Genomic DNA, 10,612 nt, shown 5'->3' with positions numbered 1-10,612 from the left:
TCATATGGTGTCCTATGACCCCATAGGACACCAAATGACCCCTTAGGACACCATATAACCCATAAAGACACCATGTTGTGTTATAAGGGGTCATATGGTGTTCTAAGGGGTCATAGGACATAATATGACCCCTTAGGATACCATGTGACCCCTTAGAACACCATATAGTGTCATTATGGGTCATATGGTATCCTACGGGGTCATATGGTATCCTAACAAGTCATATAGTGTCCTATGACCCCTTAGGACACCATATTCTCCTCCTCCCTCCATATCTCACCCTCCATCCTTACCTCATATGGTTTAGCATATTGGGTTATAGGGTCTATGGTTATTGTATAGGGTCGAGGATTTAGCATATTTGGTCATACGATCTAGGGTATTTGTTATAGGTTTAAAATGGTTTAATTTTAATGGTTGTGGCTATCAAACTATAGGGTATAGAGTATAGATTATAGGGTATAGAGTATAAATTTATCAAAGGTTAAAAAATTTCAATGAAAATCATTTGGCTAGCGCGCCACATTTGGTGCTAGCCAAATGAGCTGCACTAAAAAACGGTTATATGGGACCCTTAACCCATGATCCAAGCCCACATTCTCTCATTTTGTCTTCTTTTTGCACATGATCAGACAAAAAAATGCTTTTTGCATGGTGTTGACATTTTATGCAATGTTATTTTATACATTCCATCATCTCTCCACCACCTTTTTTTTCATTTGGCAACGTCGAAGAGGAAGAACATAGTTTTTTTTTATCAAATTTGAATAATTGAGGTAATATTTTCTTGTTTTTCAAATTCAAATACTTATTAAGTGTTATTTTGTTTAAATGTTACAATAAAAGTCTGAGTCAAAATTGATTATAATCCTATTAGATTTACATTAGATTTAACAATGCATTTGAAGGAAGTTGCATAAGAAAATTATTTGTTTAGTGGTTTAAAACAAAATTTGTAGTTTCATACATCCCTTTTAAGATCTTATGAAATAATTTAAAAAAGGAATACATGGAATAATTTCAATTTCATATATCCATTTTAACATATGCATAATTAGGACAGTGATAGATGCATTAAAACTGTCCTAACATAATTAGGACAGTCATAGATCCATTAGGACTACCCCTTATGCCTCTTGAAATCTCTTTATGAATTAATTTTATTCTCTTTTATGTGCATGTACATGTAGAAATCATCATGATGTCGAGGAAACAACCAAAAAATGTAACACCGGAAGAGTGTGATGCTAAGAATGCACAAAAAATAGAAGGAATGAAGCAACTTCATGAAGAAAGTAAATTGAATACCATAGAAGAAGAGGTGCCAATTCAAGAGGTGCCAATTGAAGAGGAACATAAAATATCCATCCAATCTAAGAGAGAGACAAAATTGGCCACACAAAGGCAATGGATGCAAAACCTTCATGCAATGAGACAATTGAATCTTGAGGTTGAGAGCATGTCTACCACAAGTCAAGTTGAAGGCACCCCATGTCTTACATCTCAAGTTGAAGGCACACCATATCTTATTGGCACACCGTTGGTGTCTACAACATCTCATACTGAATGCACTCCCTCTATGACATTTGACATTGCAAGTACTTTACGACTGACACCAAGTATTGGAGCTACACCATCTTATACACCTCAATTTCAAGGTATGTCATCATTTTCATCTCCGATTAAAGGTATGCCACCTATCCCTAATGTTGTTGACATTGCTAATCTTGAGGTAACTCAAAGTTTGAGAACACCTCCTCGAGTTTTGCATAGAAATTCTAAGTATTTGATTGATATTGATGGTAATGTTTTGAAACCAACAGTTGACAAGATTCCAAAGCATACTTGTCAAAGACATGCTAACCAGATATGGAAAATATTTTTTGAGCCTTTAAATGAGACATGAAGATGTCAACTATTTGTTGAAATGATGAGAAATCTGAAATTTAGGCCCATAATGAATATTCTTGGGCTAAGAACATTGATTGAATCAAGCCTCAAATCTATTGTGAAGAATCTGATGAATGTATATGGTATTGTTGGTTCTAACTCACGCACAAAAGATAGTAATCCCACACGACATTTCATTACATCAACAATTGTAAGCACTCAAACTAAGAAAGCTCACCTCCTTAGAATGACAAGTAAACAATTGAAGATAAGTAGACAAACTCTAATGAGAGCTATGTGAAGGCGACAAAGAGTGGAGGATCCATATAACAATAAGTTATGGGCATTTTCTCGTAGATTACCACGGAAAGATAGAGCAATTGTTGAAGCCTTGAGATCCCTAATTGAAGATTTTTGGAAGAATAACACAAGGGTCTCTCCAAATCAAAGAGATGTTGTAAGAAGGAGGATTGGTAGTAAAATCCATGATCCACATCTAAAACATTTTTTGGATATGACTCAAACACAAATTTTTGCCAAGTTTCAACATATGTATCCTTAAATTAAAATTAGTCAAAGATTCTTTGAAATGGTAAAGCCTTTTTATGTCAAAATAAATCACACACGCACAACTTGTTGTTGTAGAGTACATATTGAATTTTCTAACCATTATGATTTTTATCAACACATATGTATAGATTTGCATGCTAACAATGTTTTGTAGGAATGCAACATAAATGGTCCACCGACATCTTCAAGGGAATTCATATCTATCATCTTATGTGAAAGAGTAGATGGTCAAGTATATTACAATAAGTGTTTCTTGGATGGCACATGTGTTGATTGTGGTGGATTGTGACATTTAAAAATTTGTCAACATATGGATATTGGACAAGAAATTGGTAATGAATTAGTGGAATTTGGAAAATATAAGACAGTGGCCTACATGCTAAAAGATGGAAAAGAAGCAAAAAGGTGTGAATTTTATGGGCATCTTTCATGAGAATATAGTCTATGAGTATGCAAGGCATAACCATCGAGCTCGTTGGTTGGACTCACAATTTAAGTTATACAAGGACACATTTCCACTTCATACAATCATTTCAATTGTTGACTTTGCAGAGAAATACACACTACAACCACAGAACAAGATGCAATCACAATATTACAACTCCACACAAGTTGCTATATTTGTGCATATAGCATTCATTCATGCACATGATAGTATGGAAGAGGATAGGAAGATATTGAGGGAGTATCATTTTAACATTAGTGATGATTGCTCACACTCTATAGAGTTTGTGCAAGGTTGTTTTCAGATATTCCACAATGATTTGGCTAGCTGAGGTATATCATTCCGTCAACATATCATATGGTCAAATAATTGTGCATTGCAATTTAAGAACTCTTGGATGTTTTATTGGTTGAGTAGGATGCATAAGTTGATTTCTATTCAACATATGTGGAATTTCTCTGAGGCCGGGCATGGAAAAGGGGAGAACGATGGTGAAGGAGCATGTATTAAAAGAGATTTAGCACGAGAAGAGTTAAAGTACAAAGGGAATGCAAACTTGAAAGATGCAAAATCAATTGTTTAGTGGTGCAATGGTACAATTGGTCCAGGTAATCAAGGTAAGTCTTCAGTTCATAGATTTTTTTGGTTGGTAGATTATACTAACATTGCAAAATTAGAAGATTGTTTTACATTGACAGGATCGAGTGAGCTACACTCTTTCAAAAGCTCCAATGCAGGTTCATGGACTATCCATACGTGACATATGGCATGTTATTGTTCTTCATGTAGATATGGTTCCTATAATGAGTGTGAGTGAAAGGAGTGGGTGGATGAATGGTGTATGAGGCCTCTAATCCCACTTGAGACATATTGACCTCTAAGTGCATTACAACTAACACAGATGGAAGCATCAGTTGACTTTGACCATGTATCATACTTAGTCCAGCTAGGTAAATTATCCACATGCAATTTTTTGTACTTTAATATTTTACCTTAGTTGTTTCCTAAATTCTTCTCACTTTATCATTGTAGGGCATGTTTATGCAGTTATTGCAGCTAAAGATAATGAAGAAGGAACAAATTATTACCTATTTCATTGTGTGGATGCAAAAAAGAAATTGGGTGGCCCTGTGGTAGATGGAGAAAATATTGAGTACCCCACAAGATCAGTAGTTGTTACTGGTACATGGCTTAGAAGGTACCCAATGAAGAATTCTAACTTGTGGTTTTTCAAGGACTTCGAGACACATAGGAAGATTCTTCATTATTCTAACCTCGTTGTAGCTTCAAATGTTCATTTGATTAGATATGGCAGTAGACCAATAAGCAAGAACCTATGGAAGGTTAGTGAGTCTAACCATGAGGCCATAATAGACAAGATAAAGAGTAGAGCATATCCAAATGGTTCATTGGATTAAATGTAAATGTAAAAAATTATAATATCAATCTTATTTGGATATATGTACATGACATGTACTTTTTACTACTTGAGGCATTGTAATATAATTTTTTAATTTTTTTTCTTGTTTTGTATGATTTTATGTAAATAATGCCATTTTGGACCATTAGAGATCACATGGGATCATTTCGTGAAGTTTTAGGCTAATATGGTAAAAGATGTAAAAATTGCTCATTTGTTGTCAATCACTCAAAGTGTGAAAAATTGTCAAAATTTGGCACCATTTTTCTCGATGTTAGTGACATGTAAGAATGAGTTGTCTAATCCTATAGGTTTGTGTTATGGCACTCTAAAAATGCCTCTCTCAGTTTCGGTAGACTCGTATCCAGTTGCTCGTGGTGACACTTTCTTGGTTGCAACAAAAAGCGTCAGATGAGTTCAATGAAAAGTTGCACAATGCCCCATATTTCAATCCACTCATCGTGGCACTAAACCGTCAGCTCATATGTGTTGGGGTGGCCAGTTTTACGCTAGGAATGCCTTTTTTTTTCTCTCCAACTCGTCCGATCATTGCGGGCCACACCCTAGCAGCGAAATCGCCTATGTGCTCAAGTTGCTCAAAGTTGTCAATATTCAGCATCACGTTTCTTGGTTCTCGTTAATCATAAGAATGAGCCATCTAATCTTATGGGGTCATGTTATGGCACTCTAAAAAATCCTCTCTTGGTTTCGGTCAACTCGGATCCAGTTGCTCGTGGCAACACTTTCTCAGTTGCGACAAAAAGCATCAGATGAGTTCAATGAAAAGTTGCACAATGCCCTATCTTTCAATCCCCTCATTGTGACACCGAACCATCAACTCGTAGACATCAGGATGGCTAGGTTTATGCTAGGAATGCCTTCTTTATTTTCTCCAACTTTCCCGATCGTTGTGAGCCACACCCTAGCATCGAAATTGCCTAAGTGCTCAAGTTGCTTAGAGTTGTCAATATTCGGCATCACATTTCTTAGTGTCCGTTAATCATAAGAACAAGTCATCTAATCTTACGGGGTTGTGTTATGGCACTCTAAACAATCCTCTCTTGGTTTCGGTAGACTCGGATCCAGTTGTTCATGGCGACACTTTCTCGGTTGTGACAAAAAGCGTCAAATTAGTTCAATGAAAAGTTGCACAATGCCCTATCTTTCAATCCACTCTTTGCAGCACCAAACTATCAGCTCATACACATTGGGGTGGTTGGGTTTACACTAGGAATGCCTTCTTTTTTCTCTCCAACTCTCCTAATCGTTGCGGGCCACACCCTAGCAGCGAAATCGCCTAAGTGCTCAAGTTGCTCAAAGTTGTCAATATTCAGCATCACGTTTCTCGGTGCCCGTTAATCATAATAATGAGACGTCTAATCCTACAGGGTTGTGTTATGGCACTCTAAAAAATCCTCTCTTAGTTTCAGTAGACTTGGATCTAGTTGCTCGTGGCAACACTTTCTCGGTTGCGACAAAAAGCATCAGATGAGTTCAATGAAAAGTTGCACAATGCCCCATTCTTTAATCCGCTCGTCATAGCACCGAACCGTCAGCTCGTATGCATCGGGGTAGCCAGTTTTATGCTAGGAATGCCTTCATTTTTCTCTCCAACTCGCCTGATCATTGGGGGCCACACCCTAGCATCAAAATCGTTTAAGTGCTCAAGTTGCTCAAAGTTGTCAATATTGGGCATTGCATTTCTCGGTGCCTGTTAATCATAAGAACAAGCCATATGATCCTACATGGTCATGCTATGGCACTTTAAAAATTTCTCTCTCAGTTTTGGTAGAATCGGATACAGTTGCTCGTGGTGACACTTTCTCGATTGTGACAAAACACATTAGATGAGTTCAATGAAAAGTTGCACAATGCCCCATCTTTCAATCCGTTCGTCACAGCACCAAACCGTCAGCTTGTACATGTCAGGGTGGTTGGATTTATGCTAGGAATGCCTTCATTTATCTCTCCAACTCACCTGATCATTCCAGGCCACACCCTAGCAGCGAAATCGCGTAAGTGCTCAAGTTGCTCAAAGTTGTCAATATTCGGCATTGTGTTTCTTTGCACTTGTTAATCATAAGAATGAGGCAAATGATCATATGGGGTTGTGTTATGGCACTCTAAAAAATACTCTCTCAGTTTCGGCAGACTCCGATTGAGTTTCTCGTGGTGACACTTTCTCAGTTGCAACAAAAAGCGTCAAATGAGTTTAATTAAAAGTTGCACAATGCCCCATCTTTCAATCCTCTTGTCATGAAACCTAACTTTCATCTCATATAGGTTGGGGTGGCCAGTTTTATGCTAGGAATGCCTTTTTTTTTCTCTCCAACTTGCCCGATCGTTGTGGGCCACACCCTAGCAGCGAAATCGCCTAAGTGCTCAAGTTGCTCAAAGTTATCAATATTTGGCATCACGTTTCTCAGTGCTCGTTAATCATAAGAATGAGTTGTCTAATCCTATGAGGTCATGTTATGGCACTCTAAAAAAGCCTCTCTCAGTTTTGGTAGACTCGGATCCAGTTGCTTGTGGTGACACTTTCTTGGTTGTGACAAAAAGCGTCAGATGAGTTCAATGAAAAGTTGCACAATGCCCCATCTTTCAATCCACTTGTCGCGACACCGAACCGTCAGCTTGTACGCATCAGGGTGGCCAGTTTTACACTAGGAATGCCTTTGTTTTTCTCTCCAACTCTCTTGATCATTGCGGGCCACACCCTAGCAGCGAAATCGCCTAAGTGCTTAAGTTGCTCAAAGTTGTCAATATTTAGCATCGCGTTTCTCGATGCCTGTTAATCATAAGAATAAGTCATCTAATCCTACAGGGTCATGTTATGGCACTCTAAAAAAGCCTCTCTCGGTTTCGGTAGACTCGGATCTAGTTGCTTGTGGCGACACTTTCTCGGTTACGACAAAAAGCATCAGATGAGTTCAATGAAAAGTTGCACAATGCCCCATCTTTCAATCCTCATCGCGGCACCAAACCATCAGCTCATACACATCAGGGTGGTTGGGTTTATGCTAGGAACTTCTTAATTTTTCTCTCCAACTCATCTGATCATTACGGGCCACACCCTAGTAGCGAAATCACCTAAGTGCTCAAGTTGCTCAAAGTTGTCAATATTCGACATCGTGTCTATCGGTGCTCGTTAATTATAATAATGATCCATCTGATCCTACGAGGTTGTGTTATGGCACTCTAAAAAATCCTCTCTTGGTTTCGATAGACTCGGATCCAGTTGCTCATGGTGACACTTTCTCGGTTGCGACAAAAAAATGTCATATGAGTTCAATGAAAACTTGCACAATGCCTCATCTTTGAATCCACTCATCACGGAACCGAACTGTCAGCTCGTACACATCGGGATGGCCGGGTTTACGCTTGGAATGCCTTTGTTTTTCTCTCCAACTCATCCAATCATTGCGAGCCACACCCTAGCACTGAAATCACTTAAGTGCATGCATTAGATGAATAGAAGTTTATGGGCTATGCAATTTTTTTAGAATGGTTATTGGTACAATGGTGTCTTACATTGTCTAATTTTGATTCTTTCCATGTTTCCTTTATATAGTCTTATTTCAACTATAACTATTGAATTTGTGTTGATCTCCATAAGCTTGTGTCTTGGATTACAAACACATATTTAGGTTCAAAGCTTAAGTAACAATAAACTTTGTGCAATTATTCATTTAATCATTTGTACTACAATTATAGATAACCATGATAAATGATTTGCATTAACCAAAAAGCTACAAATCCATGCAACATTGTATACCATTAAAACTATCAAATATATCCAATACAAACAAATAGGCTTGGCCAAAGCCATATGGACATAGAATTTCACGTATTCATAAAACAAAACATATGTTCAAAATTGCTATAATGACATACATGATATCCAATAAAGTCAAATAGGGGCTTGTCAAAAGCCATATGGACATAGAATGCCACATATTCATAATACGAAATGTATGTTCAAAATTGTCATATAGGCATACAACATGGTATCCAATAAAGTCAAATAGGAGCTTGCCAAAAGCCATATGGACATAGAATGTCATATATTCGTAATACAAAACATATGTTCAAAATTGCCATATAGGCATACAACATAGGACCCTATTCTATTCATTTCCCTCTAGGGGAAGGAAACAGATCACAAGATATCTTTGCCTGTTGAGGGGATGGAGATGTATACGATGCAGGTGTCTTTCGAGTACGTCCACTCAACCTCATCTCTAGACTTTTTTGTAACTTACCGCATACAATTGAATTTTAGAATGACATATAATAGAATAGTCACTTACTGCATATAAATAATCATGATGTTCATCCACAATAGGTGCACGTTCATGATCTGGAGTGACAAGCCCCTCCTATAAGCATCATAACATAAATTAAACTAAATACAAGTATCGTTAAAATTTTCAATAACATATTATTAAGATAACAAATGTAATGCTAAATTTACTAAATTTTCAAATATGTCTCATACTTCTGTTAAAGCAATTGAACTTGCTACTGCTGCAACAAAACTGCGCTCCATTGACGTGTGGACAACAGGAGGAGTCTTTGATGTCAACATCTAAAAATTAAACAAAGTATATTGAATAATCGCCAAAACTATCTATATTTTTTAATAACAACATTAAAGATAAATTGTTTACCTGGGTGAAAGATTGTCGATGAAATACACTATGAGGTGTTGATGTTGAAGCTCTAGCATCAAACTATTTGACATCCAAATTGAGTAATTAGAAAATCATTCACATAAGGTTCAACCATCTACATATAATAATTATATTCTTCACTCATTGTATACCTGTGGAGTCGACAAAGTCTTGAAAACGGTGCTGCGGGAATGTTGCTAGTATTGTGAACACTTTGACCCTGATTTTTATCATAATAATTTACTAATTTAGATATATTCTCAAATTTCCATATAAGATTTAATAAAAGAATGAAATGAACTTGTAATGAAATTCACTTGGGTATCAATGCCTAACGTTTCGTTTAGCAAGGATTCTGTCATGACAATGTTCTTTGTAGCAAACTTTGCTCGTGCATGTGCATTTGTCAGAACTATTAGGATCATAAGTGCAAGGAGAACCACAAGATCGACAAAAATGAGTCGGAACTCGATGCCTAGAAGAATCACCATCATCACTCGCATCACCCTCTACTAGAGGCCTAGCATACTATATAAGGGTCTGAGTGAGTGAGCTAATGGAGTCTCGAGTTTTGACCTCAATAATCTCCTTCACAATGGAAGGAATAATAACATGCTCCACCACAGGTATGGCTAAGGGTCTTGGTGGGAGATTTGGGTCATGTTGTGCACCCTCTCTATCATGTGAGAAACTCCCACCTCTACCTTGGAAATCTAGAAAATCAAAATAGCTTGGGATCTCATTAAGGACAAACTCACAGTACAGTTTTCTCAAAAAGTATTGGGGTACCTCATAATTATTGCATGGGGGCTGATCAAATACCATCCACCACCTATCCCAAAAAAAATTCTTAATCCCTTCATGATGACAGCAATGAATAGGGAATCTCCTACATCCAAGGTGTAAAGGTTGATTCGTTTGGGGGTCCGTAAAAAGAGCACACAAGTCAAATTTATTATTTTTCTTTTTCTTCACTGCCGCATATGATAATTTGTCAGCATAAAATTTCTTTTGTTCTTCCTTCTTACTGGACCAAAAATTTATTTGCCCACTCACAGGTTGTATGTGAGATACAACAGATTGCAAAGAACTAGCAAGGTTTGTCCTATGGGAGTTTGTTCCAGTGGGATATTTTAGCCTTGTGATTAAACCTTCAAGCTCTTTTTGGCTATTTTCTATTTGACCTAATAGGTTTTCTTGTGTACCTATGGCATGTCTAGGGATTGTAGGAGGTGATTGAGTGTTTTCAACATTTTCTTGTCTAATCTCATTTCAAAATAAATTTAAATCAATAAACTTAGTTTAATCTTCAAATTAATAAAAAAAGGACAATAAGAAAATAAAAATACATACCTCTTCAAGCTCTTCGATAGCATGGCAGCATTTTGATGAGAGATGGAAAACTTAGTGCCAAATATTAAGCTTCTACAAAGGGCGAGTGCAAGAAAATGGCACCCCAAATCACCAAAACACAGGTTTAGGAATGCAGAATGCATCCAAAATGAGGACATGGGGTTTTTTTAAGTTTGAAATGCTCATAAGGCTTGCGCCTTATAAGGTGCGCACCTTATGAGCATTTTTCATTTTTTTTGAAGTGTGGCACCTTTTTGGTAC

This window comes from Cryptomeria japonica, chromosome 11, assembly GCF_030272615.1.
Source record: "Cryptomeria japonica chromosome 11, Sugi_1.0, whole genome shotgun sequence".
NCBI lineage: Eukaryota > Viridiplantae > Streptophyta > Pinopsida > Cupressales > Cupressaceae > Cryptomeria > Cryptomeria japonica.
The sequence above is the reverse complement of the archived record's forward strand: the minus strand, read 5'-3'. Positions refer to the sequence as shown.